At 40.9% G+C, this 19116-nt stretch overlaps 1 protein-coding gene across 8 annotated transcripts in view; it reads right to left on the bottom strand.

Moving 5' to 3' along the window:
- The window catches only part of PALLD (palladin, cytoskeletal associated protein), a 434423-nt gene that overhangs the window by 65294 nt on the left and 350013 nt on the right, over positions 1–19116 (bottom strand). The gene's annotated exons all lie outside the window — the stretch shown is intronic.

Raw genomic sequence — 19116 nt, 5'->3', positions numbered from 1 at the left:
TTGGCAACAAAGTGAGACCCAGTCTCTACAGAAAACTAAAAAATTAGCCAGGCATGGTGATGCATGCCTGTAGTCCCAGCTACCTGGGAGGCTGAGATGGGAGGATCAAGTGGACCCAGGAGGTCATGATCTTATGGCCACTACACTCCAGCTTGGGGGACAGAGTGAGACCCCAGCTCTAAAAAAATAAAAATAAAATAAAATAAACAAAAAAAAAAATTCAACATAAATGTGAATCTAAAACTGTAAAATTTCAAGAAGGAATCACAGGAGAAAATCTTTGTGACCATAAGTGAGGTAAAGATTTCTTAGATAAGACAACAAAAGGGTGATCCATGAGAGAAAAAAAATTGATGCACTGGGGCTTCATCAAAATTAAAGACCTCTGCTCTTCAAAATGCAAAAGGTACAAAGAGAACACTGAAAAGTACATCTTCATCTCTTACTTTTTCTTACCAGTCCAATTTCCCTCTCCAGCATCAACCAAACACTATTACCATTCTCGAGTTTCCTCCTAAGCTACCCCATACATAATAAGCATATAGATACATACTGTATGGTGGTTCTAGTGCTTTTTTACTGAGTTTTTTTAAAAAACACAAAACTTCCATATTCGATAGATTTATTTGATTATTCAGTGTAGTCCTACACTCCCAACAGCATTCACTGGTCATCCATGTAGCTGAGGCAAAATTCTTTGGAAGTAATTAGTTTTGAAGTTTACTTAAGCAAATATGGAAATAAAACATGAAAATCTTTAATTTGTTTGCCTTGGTTAAAACAAACAAAAATATTCCCTAAGTTATCAGCTCACTGTGTATTATTTAGGCCATACTTCATATTTTAGCTATGTCAGCTGTGGTATCCTGGGGGAAAGATGTTGTCATCTGGGGCCTCACACCAAATATTATTTGAAGTTCATAGAAACCAGCTTCTTCAATTTCTTCAATTTCTTTGGGTATTGTGTTTTTAAATAATGAAATTCTCTCTTAAAGAAAAATAAGGATCTCTTTAGTCACATTGAGGACTAGAGGGAAGTATTTGCCTCAGGCTGAATTTTTTGTTATTTTGAGACTCTGTCACCCAGACTGGAGTACAGCGGCACGATCTCAGCTCACTGCAACCTCTGCCTTCTGGGTTCAAGTGATTCTTGTGCCTCAGCCTCCCAAATAACTGGGATTACAGACGTGCGCCACCAGGCACAGATAATTTTTATATTTTAGTAGAGACAGGGTTTCACCATGTTGGCCAGGCTGGTCTCAAGCTCCTGACTTCAAGTGATCTGCCCACCTCAGCCTCCCAGAGTGCAGGATTACAGGCTATTGCCACTGTGCCTGGCTCTCAGACTGAAATAAAATCACCTTTCACACTCCACAGCACAACTCACTTCCCAGATGACTCACTCAACTATTGGAGTGAGCAAGAAGAGTACTCCCATCTCTATTATCTTGTTTTATTTACTTCACAGCATTTATTACTGAAATGATTACATTGATATATTTGTTTTTAGACCTTCTGCCTCTGCCCCAACTCCAGCCCTGGGAGTCAGAGGGGGCTTCTGTCCAGCTGCACATGGCTGTGGTTGAAGATCTGGAATCAACAGATCCTTCTCCACCAAATCAACTCCACTTCTACCACTGGGATTGGCCCTTATTAGTGTTATCTGGTTTGTACATTCAGCAGCAGTTTTCAGACACGAAAAGATAAGAGATGAGCATTTAGATTAATTACCATCAATTCTGCAGCACTGGTTCGGGTGTAAAGGTTGTGTGTTTACCTAATTTCACATCCTCCAGACCTACACTGTCCCACTATGGTAGCCGTTAGCCACATGTAGCTACTAAGTGCTTGAACAGTGGTTAGTCAGAATTGAGATGTATTGTAAGTGTCAAATACACAGCAGATTTTAAAAATTTAGTTTAAAAAGAGATTGGAAAATGATCTTGACTAATTTTTATATTATTTACATGTTAAAATAATATTTTGAATATATTGGGTTAAAAAACATGTACTATTAAAATTAATTTATTTTTCCTTTTTAGTGTGACTACTAGAAAACTGAAACTGCATACATGGTCTGCATTTATGGTGGTTCACATTCTATTTCTACTGTACAGCGCTCCTTGAGGCCTAGTTCTAAAACTTCCCTCACTTCTCAAAAGGGTTACTGTCTGTCTGTCCTACTAGAGGTTCGCCAGATGCTCTACTGAACAGGAATCAACTGCAGAGCCTCAGAATATAAGAACGTGGTGGCCGGGCGCGGGTGGCTCAAGCCTGTAATCCCAGCACTTTGGGAGGCCGAGGCGGGCGGATCACGAGGTCAGGAGATCGAGACCATCCTGGCTAACACGGTGAAAACCCGTCTCTACTAAAAACACAAAAAATTAGCCGGGCATGGTGGCCGGCGCCTGTAGTCCCAGCTACTCGGAGGCTGAGTCGGGAGAATGGCATGAACCCGGGAGGCGGAACTTGCAATGAGCCAAGATCGCGCCACTGCACTCCAGCCTGGGCGACACAACGAGACTCCGTCTCAAAAAAAAAAAAAAAAAAAAAAAAAAAAAAAAAAAATAAAGAACGTGGTCTCTGAGGGACCAGTATTTGGGGTAGCAGTGATAGATTTGTCCACAATAGTGGCAAAAAGTTGTCCTCCAATTTTTTTACAAGTTTGCTAACTTATTTGCTGACCTCCCATCAAGTAATATTAGAAATGATTCTAAGATTGCATTTCTCAAACCTTTCCACTCTTCTAAGACATTCACACATACTCAGCATGTCTGGGGCACCGTCGGTGCTACCCATATACAGATGAGAGCCCCCCATCTCCAGCAGAGCCTTCTCCTTCAGGCAGTGAGAGAAGACTCCGTTTCCATAGAGAGGCTCATCCTATTCAGATCAACTACACGGCCACAGTTGTATAGGAGTCAGTTCTGCCAGCAGCCGTGAGCATGGATAACTATCAGTCATGGGGAGGAAGCTGTCCCCTCCAAAGACTTAGGGTAAAAGGCAGAAGATAGCAGGCTATGGGGTGGAGATGAATTTGACTTTTCTCTCACGTGAAACGCAGTGTAAGCCCTGAGTCACGCAACAGAGCAAAGCAAAAATGTTGTAACACGTTGACGAGAGGAGGGAATGACCAATTATAATGCTGAGGTTTTACGTTTAAATGCTACAAATTTGATTTTTCTCCAGTTTATAAATATGTTTAAATAAAAGTCTTAATGCAAAAGTACAAAAATGATAGTCTACCATCTTAAGACACACAGAGTATTTTTATATTTAGAGTAAGGTGAGGGGGATGGAAGTGAATCTAGATTGAATAGTGCCAGACAATGGGCAGAACATGACTCTTAAACACACATTATCTTTCTTCTAAGAGACTACTATTGCTTTCTTCTAAAAGCCTGCTCTGGATTTTTTTTTTTTTTTTTTTTTTTTGAGACTGGGTCTCATTCTGTTGCCCTGATTGGAGTGCAGTGGCGCAATCACCGCTCACTGCAGCCTCGACCTCCCAGGCCCAAGTGATCCTTCCACCTCAGCCTCTCAAGCAGCTGGAACCACAGGTATGTGCCACCATGCCCAGCTTTTTTTTTTTTACTTTTGTAGAGATGGGGTCTCCCTGTGTTGCCCAAGCTGGTCTCTAATTCTTGAGCTCAAGTGATTCTCCTGAGTTGGCCTCCTAAAGTTCTGGGATGACAGGCATGAGCACTCTGGAAAGTTAATACAGTCTTCTGAACCAAGGTATGATTATTAGTTATCTTTTGACCCAGAAACCAGTATCTCAGAGAAACGTGCCAAAGTAAAGAGATTACAATGGATACTTTCTTCACATGCGAAATAAAAGGTAGCATCTTAATAAAAGTATTTATGCTTGATCAAACTTTATAAAAACAGGATGCCTGGAAAAATATCTTTCAGCGCATTTATGACTGTATAACTTAAAGAAAAAATGCCCCCGATGTACTAACTTTGTGTGGCTAAATATAGTTAGCAGCCCTCATGCTTCATAGCGCATTTTCCCCTGGAATTCAGCTAATATAAATAAAACAAAGAAGGGAACCTGGACCCCCTCCATGAACATTACATCATTCTTCCTTATTAGGAAAACTTCTTCAAATCTGAAATTTTGCTCCAAATAATCAGAGTTTCTATTTCTCAATGAGTAACAAGGCAGGGGGCTCCCGTCATCAGAAGTGTTGCTGTGTGGGGAGCAATGTGTGTGACGCACAGGCTCACTGGAACAGTGATGTTTCCAACAGTAATAGTAACACCTGGGAAAGCATTAAGGTGCATTTAGGAAAGCGCATGTAATTCTCTCCAAATTTTCGCTTTCTACATATTTTTGGATATATGCCTGTGTTATGGTAAACAGAAAGACAAGAAAGCAGAAATTCTTAGGTTCTTTTGTAATACTGGTTCTGACCAAAGATTTTTGTATCTGATTGATCTTAATTAACAGGAGGACGCAGTGGTTAAAAATCTAAGGCAGACCTGCCGCTGCTCCCTGAAACACACTTGAGTTTCCTCTTAAGTGATGTCTAATTTGTTAGACAACTTTAGGTTATCTATTTTTGCTCTCAGCCCTCAGCATATTAACACACTAGTTGAGCTAGGCTTCTTGGTATGAAAGGTAAGATTTATGAAGTTAACGTGTACATGTAAAGTAAAAATCAATTAAAACAAACATCTTCTTTAAACATTACCTTTCCATGGATTTAAACAGGGCTGTTTATCAGTTTGCTAATTCTACCTGGTGTTTCACCTTTCTTTCATCTTGACGTTAAGGACTATTCTCATGAAAAATAAGTAAAAAAGAGTTGGAAAAAACAGTTCTAAATGTGAAGTCCACAATGGTGTTGACGAAGCTAATACCATATCCTAAAACAAATAATTTATAAATAAACAATCCTGAGATGCAATGGAGCATTAGCGTAATGTGCTAATGCAAACAATGAAGCCTTCTTACAGAGCCCTCTGACAGGCAGTACATACCAGCCCACTCACCGAGTTCTCATGCTACACTTTGGCTAGCTAACAAAATCAGAGTAGTCAATCACACTGTTCATGAAAACATGGAGGGCGAGGAATGGCCATGACAGAAGGGGTTGTCGAGAGAAGGAAGATTGGTCTAGAAAATATGAGGATGGTTCCAACAGTTACAAGTTTATACTTCTAAATCTCTTTTATTTCTGAACTTTTCTAACATTTATGTTTTCAAAAGAAAGAAAAACAAATATGCCTTGTGCTTTGTGCTCAGTTAATTGGACTGCTGGATGGTTCTCACTGTTTCCCATAAAGGGCCCCTGCACTGGCAAATTGGGAAAGCGTTTCTATTCAAGGACTCCAAGAACTTCCCAGTTCCAAAGGACCCTTCCATCGTCTAGGAGTTTTATTCATATACTTCTTAACTGGTTCAGGAATGAAAGGTAATGCTGTACTTCTTAGGCATGTAGGCTCTGGAGTTAGACTGCCTGTGTTTAAATTTTAGACTCTATTATTTACTGGCTGAGTTTCTTTGATCACTTAATTTTTCTGAACCTGATTCTTCATCTTTAAAATGGGGGTCGTATATTTCTCAAAGGAAGACATAAAAGCAGCTGACAAACATGAAAAAATGCTCAGCATCACTAATCATCAGAGAAATGCAGACCAAAACCACGAAGAGATGCCATCTCACACCAGACAGAATGGTTATTATTACAACGTCAAAAAACAACAGCTGCTGGCCAGGATGTGGAGAAAAGGGAGTGCTTATACACTGTTGGTAGGAATGTAAATTAGGCCACTGTGGAAAGCAGCTTGGAAGTTTCTCAAAGAACTAAAGATAGAACTACCATTAGACTCAGCAATCCCAGTATTGGGTATATACCTAAAGGAAAATAAATAATTCTATCAAAAAGCCCCACATGGTACATGTACGCTCTCTCATCATAGCACTGTTCACAACAGCAAAGACGTGGAACCAGCCTGGGGATGCCATCAATGGTGGACTGGATAAAGAAAATGTGGTACATACACACCACGGAATACTATACAGCTATAACAAAGAACAAAATCATGTCCTTTGTAGCAACATGGATGCAGCTGGAGGCCATTATCCTAAGCAAATTAAACCAGGAACAGAAAACCAAATACCTCCTGATAAGTGGGAGCTAAACACTGTGTACACACGAACATGAAGATGGCAACAACAGCCACTGGGTACTCCAAAAGCCGGGAGGGAAGGAGGAGGGGAGGGGCTGAAAAACTTCCTCTTGGGTACTGTGTGCTCCACCTGGGTGAGAGGATCAATGGAAACCTAAACCTTAGCATCATGATTATACCCTTGTAACAAACCTGCATGTGTGCCCAGTCAATCTAAAATAAACAATTTGGGGGTCCATCATAGCACTTACCTCCTCGATTGTGAAGATGAAATGTGTTAGTACATATAAAGTGTTTTGAGCAATGTTCGAGCATGTCTTCAATAAATGTGAGCTATTAGTATTCAGGATGGTTGTGTAAATAATTCACTGTCCAAATGTGGGCCCTTTAATCGGGGACACAGGCTGAACTACATAGAACTCTAGACGACTGGCAGATTGATTGTCCTGGGGAAAAGGGAACATGTAGCCATCCCATTCACATTACATAATGTCAAGGTCACACACTGCACAGACAGACTGACTTACCAAAATTAACAAAATTTGTGTATCCCTGGGTACTAGAGTGTATAAGAGATCAGATGGAATAAGAAAGCCTTAATTAAAAAATCATGAATTATAATTTAAAGCATTTAAGATAGACTGACCGCTTACATGTTAATCACTCATTTTGCTGAACATTCCTTTTCAGGCCGGGCGAGGTGGCTCACACCTGTAATCCCAGCACTTTGGGAGGCCGAGGTGGGTGGATCATGAGATCAAGAGATCGAGACCATCCTGGCCAACATGGTGAAACCTTGTCTCTACTAAAAATATAAAAATTAGCTGGGTGTGATGGCATGCGCCTGTAATCCCAGCTACGTGGGAGGCTGAGGCAGGAGAATTGCTTGAACGTGGGAGGTGGAGGTTGCAGTGAGCCGAGATCTCGCCACTGCACTCCAGCCTGGCAACAGAGTGAGACTCTGTCTCAAAAAAAAAAAAAAAAAAAAAAAAAAAAAAAAAAAAAAAAAGGAACACTCCTTTTCAGCATTATCCCAAATATATTGTCAAGTTTAGTTTAAATTATTTTTACAGTGTTTTCATCCTTCTTCATGGCCTCCTTCCCACAAATATCAGGAAAATGGGAACTGGTGAGGAGAGTAACGTTAAATAAAAGGGAAGTACAAGTAATTTTATTGTTGTGCTCAGCACAGACGGACCCAATTACAGTTCTACAAGTACCTAGGTTGCTTCCCTTCTGAGCTGGGGAACAGTCTCCTGGTACACTGTCATTGTGGAAACAGAGAAAACACATCTGTTAAAAATGAGCTTTAGTGGAAAAAATTCAGCTGGCATTCTCTTTTCCTCTCTGTTGTCCTTTTTTAATAGCACTCTTATGTAAGGTCGTTACTATATATAGTAGAGAACAGGGAGCTGTGATTTGACCTGTACAGAGGCAGTCAGATGTGGGCCATTTCCTACCATTTCCTACCTTTGTGGGCCCAAAGGCAGCTGAACCTGCTGGACAGCAGGAGCAGCGGCACCAGGAATCCTTGCCCTTTGAGACCTCGGTACGGCTGCATTGCTGTTCTCTTCTTGCATCTTCAGCCTCCCACCTATAAAATCGGCCCAAGGCCTACTTCTGATCTAACTCACTGGGGATGCCTGTGGAACCTCAGAGAACATCTGGGAAACATTTTTTTGGCTTTGTCAATAATGCGTATTTTTCCTCTGTATATCCATCCAAGATTTATGCAAGAGCTAAAATTCTAACATTCCAGTCTAAGAAACCTAGACCATCCTACCATCCCTGACCAACTTGTCCAAGCAAGATAATTGCTTGTTTATTGTCTTTTACTCCCACTAACAGTCTTTCTCAAGAGCAGAGTTCACATCTATTCTGTTCCACAATGTATTGTCTTAGATACAGCGTACAGTCCATGAATGAATGAACGACTCCGTGAGTATACAGAGGTAGTAGTAGCGAACATTTACTGAACACTTACCAGTGATTCTAGACAATTTAATCTTTTGGCACCTCTGTTTTCTCATCTGTGCAATGGGATAATAATAGAACCCACAGAGTAGGGCTGTTGCAGAGATTAAAAGAGAGCAGTGCTTAGTTGTTACTGGAATCCTCTCTTCTTCTCTAGTCAGTGGCACCATCCCTGATCCTGTTTCACAAGTCAGAACCGCAGGAGTCAGGCCTGCCTGTCCCCATCGGCCTCATCTCAACCACCACGAGTCCTGGCCTTTCCCTCTCCTACACTTCTCCTACACACTGTTCTCCTGCAGCCAGCCAGTTTCAAAACCCACATAGAATCCCGTGACTCTTGACTTCCCTGTCCCCAGTGGTTTTCGCTTGCTCTTGGGATCAACTCCAAATTCCTTCACCTGGCCCGCCAGGCCTGGTCGCCCCCTATAGCCTCTTCTTTTCTTCCTCCCACCCCCATTCTCAGAGTCTCAGCCCTTCCCTTCAATGTGCGATTCCTCCTGACTGCACACCTGTCTCTGTCTCCCACTTAGCCTTCAGATGTCAGGTCAAACATCACTTCCTGAGGCTCTTTCCTCAGGCCTCCAAACCACATGAGGTCTTTCAGTTTCCTGACCTCAGAGGTCGTGGTGCATTTTTTCACGGCATCTGCCACACCAGCACTGCCTACACGTCTTTTATCTGGTCTCTAATAATTCTAGGCACCCAGGCCCTTGAGGGTCTTTTCTAGCTTTGGTGAAATGCAAGCTGGGAAGCAGGATGCTGATAGAGGAGTGAGTAAAGGCTGGTCTAGAGAGCATCTGAGAGCTTCTGTGGACTTCCTCTAGAGGGCCCAGTGGTCATCTGTAAACTAACCTGGATTTGACTTTTAAGGCCAAAATTTCTAAGGAAAAAAATTTCTGTACACACATGGGAAAAGCTAGTAATTATGCTAGCTAAAAGAAAAAATAACTATGTGAGATGCTCATATACGAAGTCCTCTCAGAGGTTGCTATCTAACTTCTCATTTTCCTATCAATAATTTTCCTATTGATTTCCTGTCAACAATGACTTTTCTCCCTTTACATTGCAATGTGGTTTCTTCTGTTTTTCCCAAATGGCTAAAATTATGAAAACTAATTTATTAGTCCTAAAAAGCAAACTTGACATTTTTTTGTAAAGTTTAACAGTAAATAAACAGTTAATATTACCAAAAACAACTGAGGCAGGGAAAAGGGCAATTCCAGTGCAAAGTCTGCTACCCACTGATACCTGTCAAATATAAAATATTCTAAACACAACATGTAGGTTTCTTGATATCCACACCTAGAAAGCATTAGAGGGAATTAAGAGAAATTGTAGCCGATTTACTCATCTAAAAGCCCACAAAGCAGAACAAATCTAATTACCACAGCTTAAGGCAAATAATACCTCTTGCAAAATAACCAAAAAGTCAAACTTAAAGAGCAACTACACTCTTGTAAGCACTACTAACTTTGGGGATGGTTCTTTCTTTTTGAGACAGGGTCTCACTGTTGCCCAGGCCGGAGTGTGCAATGGCATAGTCACAGCTCACTGCAGCCTTGACTTCCTGGGCTCAAGCAATCCTCCTGCCTCAGCCTTCCGAGTAGCTGGCACTACAGGTGTGAGTTACTGCACCTGGCTAACTTTTGAAGAGACAGTCTAACTATGTTGCCCAGGCTTGTGTTTTTTGTTTTTTCTTTTCTTTTCATTCTACCTTCTTGCCCAGCCCTCTCAGTGAATTTAACAAATACTGATTGAGCTTTTACTACATGTTGGGTGCCAGAAATCTAGTAGTGATCAAAACAGACACAGCACTTGCCTTCATGAAGCCACATGAAGCCAGCAAGTACCGTGTGGCCTAAAACAGAAGAATGTTTAACTGCATGAAAGCAGGGTGCTTTGTATTGCTGGGTTTGGTGTATATTTCTTCGCTATCTGGTTTAATATATTGAGCTTTACATCTGTGCAGCCTTGCATGTCCATATACCTTTGCCGGGCATTTCTAGTCAGGTGGCATGGGGCAAGGGGTGTGCTATGGTTTAAGTCCCTCATTTCTCCAGCCTGTCCAGGTAGTGTCTATGTCTCCAGCTCACTCAGAAAGGCAGGAGACTTCCAGATTCACTCCACTGGTATCAAGAGTTAAGTTCTGGTGAGAGAGCTGGCAGAAGCTTCAGAGGACCTTGCGTCTCAGCCTCCTTTTTTTCCTGCCCTTAACAGCAAGTTGTTGCCTCCATTTTCCAGGAAATCTCAGCACATTTCCAGGAGACCTGAAATGCCGTGGACTGCTTCAACATTAGATTATTTTGGTAGACAGGGACAGTATTTAGTGTAATGTCACCTATATGCTTATCAAATAGGGGTAAGAGAATCATAATTATTTTAATGTCTAATATTAATGGTTCTTTAATAAATTACTTATTAAAGTTCCAAGGTATAAGTCTTTTAATAGAAACAGGTATCGGCCAGGCACGGTGGCTCATGCCTGTAATCCCAGCACTTTGGGAGGCCAAGGAGGGTGGATCACTTGAGGTCAGGAGTTCGAGACCAGCCTGGCCAGTACGGTAAAATCCCATCTCTACTGAAAATATAAAAATTAGCTGGGCGCGGTGGTGCTTGCCTGTAATCCCAGTTATTAGGGAGGCTGAAGCACAAGAATCGCTTGAACCCAGGAGGCGGAAGTTGCAGTGAGCCTACGTCGCGCCATTGCACTCTAGCCTGGGTGAGAAGCCAGACTCCATCTCAAAAACAAAAGAAAACAAAAAACAGGTTTGGAATGAATGCAAAACATCTACAAGAGACTGGCCAGTTGTACTATTAAGTTATCCAACAGTTTTATCCTGCCTCTCTCTCCTCCATTTTATATATTTAAGTCACTTTTAATTTATGGGGGTATGGAGGTACTCTGGAGATGGAGAAATGAAAAGCAAGCCAGACTGTGGGTCCACAGGCTCTGCAGCAGAGAATAAGTGTTGGTGCAATTGGCAGGTTAGAGACACATGGGAGGAAGGGAAGAGGATGTAACTGAGACAAAGACAAGGAGGGAGACTGCAGGAAGCTGTGCGTGTGCTGCTGGCTTGGGAGACGGCACCCACTGACCTCCTCTGGTCTCTCAGTCACACTTGGGCCAGATTCATTCAGCAAACTTTTCTTGCCTGTCCATGGAATGCCAGGTACTGAGCTAGGGTTCATGGACACATGCTAAGCAGCAGTAAAAAGTGCTTATTTTGTATAATACTCAGCTACTTACTACCTAGCTAAAACTAGGACAGCATATTAGAAAGGACAGACTTAGGCCAGGCGAGGTGGCTTATGCCTATAATTCTAGCATTTTGGGAGCCTGAGGCGGGCGGACCACCTGAGGTCAGGAGTTCAAACCAGCCTTACCAACACGGAGAAACCTTGTCTCTACTGAAAATACAAAAAGTAGCCAGGTGTGGTGGTGCATGCCTGTAATCCCAGCTACTCAGGAGGCTGAGGCAGGAGAATCGCTTGAACCTGGGAGGTGGAGGTTGTGGTGAACCAAGATTGCACCATTGCACTCCAGCCTGGGCAACAAGAGCGAAACTCTGTCTCAAAAGAAAAAAAAAAAAAGAAAAGAAATGACAGACTTAGAAATTATATGAGTGAGAAAAAGAGACTGATTTTCCCGACAGTATACTGCATTTTTCCAGGCTTTTCAAATAGGTTTGCCATGTGAACAATCATTATCTTTTAGAGGACTTTTATGAGGGATTTTAGTAGTGTAGGCCTGGACATACCATATTAAAAACAAACCATTTTAGAGTCAGGGAAATGTTTCCCTCTTATCTTTTAAATTCTTGGTGGAGAGTGGGGTCTGAAGGGAGAGCATTCATTCCTTCCAGGAGCCAGGTTGCAGAAGAAAGTCCTCTCACGCAGGAGCCTCGCGAGCTAACCCCACACTTGGTCTGGCAGATGACTTACATTTCAGGACCTAGGCAAATGAAGTTTCCTGGCTATATGTTAAGACAAAACTTTTCCTGCTTAAAGTCAGATCGTTCATTTCTTAGTATTGAGTACAAGGGAAGATTAAAAGAGTTTATTGCTTTAAAAATTAAGGAAATACCTGAAAAACTGGATAGGAGTTTATTCATTGTATTTTATGACACCAAAGATTAGCAAATGCATTTGTAAGTATACATAATAAAACAGAATAAATATAGCCTGGCATGTGTTTTAATGGAGGTAGCTTGGGGGTGAGAAGAGGGAATGGGGAAGAGAAGCTGGGGGCTGGCTCTGAATTCTTTATGAGCCCCCCGATACAGCCAGACACATGTGGTATGAATCTCAATAGTGCCAGTTAGTTTTTCTCTCCACGGGTGTTTTTTGCTTTAAAAATGGGGATAATAATACCTGTAATGAGATTTCTTGTAAAGTTTAAGTGAGGTTATAAATGTGAAAGTCTAATGTCAAACCTGGCTATCAAGAATTTAAATTTCCTTTCACTTTCCATCGATAATGATAAAACGTGAATATTAAGCGTGGTTTGGATTGAAAATCTTCTCAGGGTCTCAAAATCTAGTCGATAATTCAATTCAGACTTTAAAAAGCAGACATTCAGTTCTCTCCAGATTTGTGAATGAATGCATTGTTACTACAGAAGTTGAAGTGCCAAAATATACACTGTGTCTTCCTTTCTCCTTTTTCTTCGGCAGCTAAGTCAGCCAGAACATTCTAGAGATCACCTTAAAAACATATCCCTCTTCTCCTACTGGAGTTTATACATTGGCAAAAATCTGATCTGGCTTCTTCAAAAAGCAAACAACAAAACATACCAACACTTAACATAACCCTGAGTCTTTAAAAGAAAGCTGGTGCTTGCACCAGGGGCGTGCAGACGTCTGGAACCCTTTACAATCACCTCCCTGAGGGGCAGCTTATCTCTTCCTCTGATGCTATCAGTTTGCCAAGGAAAGTTAAAGACAAAAGTCAACTGTTGTACCCAGTTGGAATGTGAACACGTGTGAGAACTTGAAATACACTAATTTATGTTCCGATGGGAGTGGCTCTCATGGTAAGGACTGAATCAGTATATCCTGCTTGAACAAAAAAAATTCTCACAGCCTGCAGGAAGAGATGCAAAATAACCCCCTCTCATCTTTACTGACTCTAATTAGCGCTCTTGTGTTGCATTTTAGGGAAAGTTCATTTGTGTCTGCAGTGGACTTCGAAGTTAATCATACTACAAAACTGTAGAGAATGAACATCTTGAAATTATTTCTGAAATAAGAGCTCCAAGTAGCCTTTGAGATTGGTAAAGTCTAGAAATAAAGTATACTTAAAAAGCTGCATCTTATTATGTTGCAAAAGACTGATTTAGGATCATTATTCGGTGTGAAATACATTTTGCCAGTGTAAGCCTTTCCTTTCAACTGTTTAAGGCATAGAATACTAGTACATTCTACATTTAAGGTTTGAATTCTACCAGTTTTAGAGCTCAGAATTCAAATTAGCATAGTTCTAAGTTTGACAGTTATCCTCCTTTTGCTTTTAATAGTGTCTCCCTTCATGTACTGAGTGTGCCTACATTTTCCTTGAATTGTTTTCTCATCGGGGTGGTGTGAGAAGCCTTCTTTTAGGAGAAAAAACACAGAACACCCCCAACTAGATCTGTGTCTAAGATGTCCAGTGTATTCGGCACACTCTCTGGGCTGACAGGCACTGAACAATGGCTCTTGCTCAATAGGCCTGGTTTCCAGTCACTGACAGCAACGATTAGTACCTTCAATCTCTAAATTACACAAATTTACAGCTTTGATTTTTAGTCCTAGAAGCCATCAAGGACAGGCCCCAAGACAAAACAAAGCAGTTGGCTCCCATCTGCTGAGTAAGCAGAAGGGACAGTGGAGTTCCTCTCAGTTTGGTTCACTTTCACTTTGCCCAGGGGTGGGGTGGGGGGGGTGGGCGGAGGGGGGGGATGGGACGGGGTGGGGGGGGTGGGCGGAGGGGGGGATGGGACGGGGTGGGGGAGGGGGCGGGGCGGGGGTAGGGTTGCCAGAGGCGGCTTACTCAGTCCTCAGTCACCACCTGAGGGCCACTCTCCAGGAACTTAGCCGCCCTGGGTTTAGTTTTCTTAGAGTTATCAATGAGTAGATTAGGCTAAATTCTGGCTCTAAAATTGAGTAACTATTACAGGGAAGTGAAAAATAATTCTGAATAACACTGATTGGGAAATAGAGTGTCAGAATTAGTTCTACAGCTAATTAGTTCTCTCTTCATATGGCTGGGACTTAGTTTCTTCCGTTTTTTTTTTTTTTTTTTACAAAAGGAATATTCATTGTGAGAAATTAAAGTATCAGAAAGTATAAGCATAAAAGAGTATAACTGGATTGTTTGTAATACAAAGGATAAGTGCTTGAGGTGATGGACACCCCATTTACCCTGATGTGATTATAACGCATTGCATGTCCATATCCAAATAGTTCATGTACCCACACACACCTACTATGTACCCACAAAAATTAAAGATAAAATATTAATTAAAAAATAAAGTGAAAGTAGTACGATAATAAAGTAAATGTAAAGAATTTCCCCCATAACCACCAATCCTCATACAATTCCACTCCACGGGGCAAAACACCAATAATATTTTGGTGCTATCTTTCCAGAACCTTTACTATACAAATATAAATACTTATAACACCCACATATGTTTACATGTATGGGTTTTTGTTCACAGAAGTTGGATCAAGCATAAGCACATTCTCCCTCAGTGATCTTTTATCTTTCAACGACATGCCATGGGTATCCTTCCATGTTGGTACATGAAGATTTACTTCATGCTTTTGAATAGCCTCATGGTATTCCAAAGTACAAACCATTCTTTATTAATGATAGACATGCTCTCTTCAAGTACTCATTAGTGCAAATAGTGTAGCAATAAAGCTTCCTGTACAACTAACTTGTACTGTATACTTGTTTCGTGTTTTCTGTGGGAAACATGTCTAGAAATGAGATTATTGGGTCAAAGGATATGTGAATTTGACATTTTAATGGGTATAAATTGCCCTCAAAACAGTTCTTAGGACTTTATCTGGAAACAGAGGAAAGAGTAGATAATCTTTTTCTTTATTCACCTGAGCTTCCAATTCAATTAAGAAGCCTTAAAAGCTGGAATGGAAGATGGGAGCAGCTTGGAACTCCAGTCCCCTTTCAACCAGTCCACTAATTTCAAGCCTTTTCTTTTTTAGTACTTTTTTAGTACTTTTTTAGTATCAAAACTCTCTGTTTTGCTTTGGTCTTAACATTGTCAAATTAACATTTTTTCATGCATGGTAATATTGCTAACCATAAATGAATTGCTTATTTCTAGTAGTGGGTAAGAAATGGATGTCCTGGTACCTGCTGGATGCCATGGACATGTACCCAGTGATGGTGATGCTGACACCACGGTGTGGGCACCATACCCACACTTTGAGAGTCTCAGCTTTTCAGAAAGCCCTTTAATTCTTTGGAATAAGCCTGTAGTTAGAGGACTCCTATCTTCCTCTGGGTAGACTGTGATTTACATGTATTTGAATGGTAATCAGTCACCTTAATTAATATAGCTTTTCTGTTACATCTCACTACCATGACATGCAGGCTCTTTAACAGGTCACCTGTAAAGAGGAAACTGCAAAATTCCACATGGGCTTCCTGGAGTTCCTCTTACAGACCATACCTACACTCCCTCGCATAACGGGTGTTTAAAATTCATTTAAGGCAACTGCAAATAATTCCGTGCCTTGCTCATCTTATAAAGGGAACTCTTTGTTGACCAGATGTTTATTAGTGTTGCAATGGATTCCTTATATATTATTTAAGGTGTTAGATTAACATTAATCACCAAGTATCTGTAGCTGCTTAAACTACCCATATCAAACGGACATCTTTAACTCTCAGTTATCCAAGTTATAAAAGGAAACACGAGAAAACTTGAGACTTCTCCTTGACTGCATGCAGTGGATCTGTATAACACTTCCAATCTGCTTTCTGTTCTAGATCTTTTACGTAAGAATGAAAATAGTAAAGAGTGCAGTGGGTGTAGGGTTGAGCAAATGGACAACTTAATATTTGTAAACGCATGGCTGAATGCCTATTAGAGAAGAGGACTTGGTAATGAAATGACATTCTGTAAGGGACAGAAGAGTAGGAAAAAGAGGTATCCTAGAACAGCTACTTGCTAACTCAGATTATTGCAAGAGGAAGCCTCACTGATTGAGACCACATTAATTTGAAATCTGTGATACCTCTGAGATTTTCACTAACAACTGAAAAGGAGGCTTGTCAAATAAATCAGTGGTATAACAATTGGCAAAAGTGCTGCCTAAGGCAAACGACTTTCAAGCCCTTGGGAAGCATTCGTTACCTTACTATTTAAAACTGTGGCTTTACTTCCTACCAGTACTTTCTTAGTCTTGACTAGCTGAGTTCTTTGTATAAATAAATCTTCCTTTTTACAAAATGTTTTATGATTTAGGAGTCTCATAAACTCTAACAACCTGTCGCGTGAGTACAGTGGTCCCTCAGTATTTGAGGGGGACTGGTTCCAGGAACCCTTTGGATACCAAAATCCACAGATGCTCAAGTCCCTGATTTTTAAAAAATGTCCTACCATTTGCACATAACCTACATACATCCTCCTGTATACTTTAAATCATCTCTAGATTACTTATAATACCTAATATAATGTAAAGGCTATATAAATAGCTGTCATGCTATATTGCTTTTTTACTTGTATTATTTCTATTGTTGTATTATTGTTTTTGTTTTTCCAAATATTTTTGATCTATGGTTGGTTAAATCCATGAATGTGGAACCCAGGGATCCAGAGGGCCGACTATTATCTAAGACAGAAGATGCTATTGGAAAAGAAGAAAGGTGTTAGTAAGGGTCCGAAAATTCTTTAAAGGATCTAGAATGATTTCTTCAATGATCTAGATTTTTCCAATGACAGGTAGGAAATACTTTGATCAAATTATGACTGTATCCCTTGATAGAAAGCACATTTTCATGTTTTCCATGGCACTTTGGGTGTAGCAAGCAAGGCCTTCCACAGCTGGTAGAGCCTCCCTCACCTCCTTCACTCCGGTGCCTCTCCAGCCACACCAGTCACCTGCCATCCTCCAGACACACACCCCTCCCCCTCCAGCTTCTCTACCCAGCTTCAGCCTTCTATCAAACTCTCCACTCTCATGTCTTGGTTCTCTCCTGAAACTTCTCCTTACGCCCCCAGGCAGAGCTGGTCAGTCCCTCCTCAGAGGACACTGAATCTGTTTCACCCACAGAACTAATCAATTCATTCTGCATCCGGGCCCTCCCCTCCAAGCCTAACCCATGATGGCCTGGTCAGTGTCCTACTTACTCAGCAGAATGCTGAGCACAGAACAAACTCAGTACATGTTTGCTGAATAAATGATACTGGATGTGTTTGCTAGCTTTTTACAGCATTTGGAAAGACTTTCAAGTATGTCTTAATAACTTTTTAATATTTGGAGTTCATCCTTTATTAGGAAGTTGGCAGGGAAGATACGCTGTGGGATGCCATAGTCCAATTTCCTGTTGCACAACTTTTTTTCACCTCATATATTCTAATAAATCTCAGATAAAATTAGAATACCACAGAAATCATAGGGTCTTGCACTGATGGCAGTTTTTGAGGAGAGACTGGGACTTGGAGAGAGAAAAGTTGTGTTAGAAAAGCTCTGAGCTTCTCAACCATTCTGAAATCCACAAATTCTTGAAATTCTCAAGGCTTGTGGGGTTCCCCACTTCTCTGTGTGTGTAGATGTGTATTAACAAGGATAAACAATGATCTCACAGGACTGTTGAGAATTAATACAGAATGTAGATAAAATGCTTTGTAAATAACCAGCATCACTGAATATGTATCAACTAAATGGGTAAAGCAGTTCACTTGGACTTGGGTAGGAAAAGGCCAGTCAAGTGTAGTCTTTACTTCTAGGCACACTTGATCATGGTTTTTAATTTTTTACAGGTTATAATTTTCTAGAAAAATTGCACCCAAATAAAAACAAACAAAAAACAAACTGTCAAAGCTCTTTGATTTGCACAGCCAGAGAAATGACTTTCCTCCTAAGCAGAGATTCACAGTAGACAGACAGCCTAACAGCATCCTTGTTAACGCGTGAGGGAAGGACATCCACATCTTCCTCCTCTCGTTTGCTAAAATTCAAGGTTACCGACTCCTTTTCACCTTCGCTAAAGTTCTCACTAGATGTGCTATAAAGCTGTAATTACTCTTGAGACACCCATGAATAAAAGAGGTGCCCATGCTTTGGTGAGGTGTGGTAAATTTGGCAGGAAATTTCAATTTCCGTAACATTGTTTCCATCCCAGGAAATGTCTCAGGTGGCTTGGTATGGGTGAGCTGCTGCCAGGTTTTCAGGCATGGGCTTGCCACCCTTGGCTGACATCATTTGACTGGATTCTTTACTTTGCTTGCCCCACAGAAGCCTTTGCATTCAAGTAGTCTCCATTTTCTCAAACACCCCATGCGATCACCATCATGTCTATGTCTCCAAAAAGCCTAATACGGAAAGCCTCTAGTGCATGTGTGTACTCTCCTTGCCTATGAAAATAGCAAGAGCATTTACTACTACACAAATCAAAACCACAATGGGAAAACTTTGATTGTAGCATCGTTATTACCTGGGATAATGGGCTACAACTGTGACTGCGGCATTATATCAACAGAATTCTTATACTACATATGTGCTACACTGAATTTGTTTATCCTGATGCCCAAGAACTCTCTGAAATCATTAAATGTCAAATGTAAATTTAAAATACTCTTTTTTAACTAGGTAAACTTTCCTAACTTGAGCTAAACGAAGAAGATAAGTTGCTGACCAGGTGGAACCTGTGATTTTGCAAGCCAAACTTTCTTCTGTTCCCCTGGTCTAGAGGTTGTACCAATTCATTAATCATCCCATGTTTCCCAAATTAGAGTATATCCAGTGGGTATTATCTCCTGAAATATAA

Source organism: Rhinopithecus roxellana, chromosome 2 (genome assembly GCF_007565055.1).
Source record: "Rhinopithecus roxellana isolate Shanxi Qingling chromosome 2, ASM756505v1, whole genome shotgun sequence".
NCBI lineage: Eukaryota > Metazoa > Chordata > Mammalia > Primates > Cercopithecidae > Rhinopithecus > Rhinopithecus roxellana.
This window is presented reverse-complemented; position numbering and strand designations above follow the sequence as displayed.